The following is a 238-nucleotide window of genomic DNA, read 5'->3' on the forward strand; positions in this document are numbered from 1 at the left end:
GGCCGAGCACAACGTGGGCATGGGCGTTTCCAGTGCGGGGCCGTCAGGATTTCAGAGGGCAGTACGAAATGAAGGTGTCTGAACGATGACAACCGACGTGGAGATGCTGCTCTACCGGAAAACCAGACCCGCCTTGGGTAGGCACCTGCCAGGCTTCATAAAAAGAAGCAGAGGGATCCTACCCCATGCTGCGGGTCAGCTTCCAGGGATGGGTTTTGTTTACCCTTCCCGTACCTAT

This window comes from Hoplias malabaricus, unplaced genomic scaffold (assembly GCF_029633855.1).
Source record: "Hoplias malabaricus isolate fHopMal1 unplaced genomic scaffold, fHopMal1.hap1 scaffold_49, whole genome shotgun sequence".
Classification (NCBI taxonomy): Eukaryota; Metazoa; Chordata; class Actinopteri; order Characiformes; family Erythrinidae; genus Hoplias; species Hoplias malabaricus.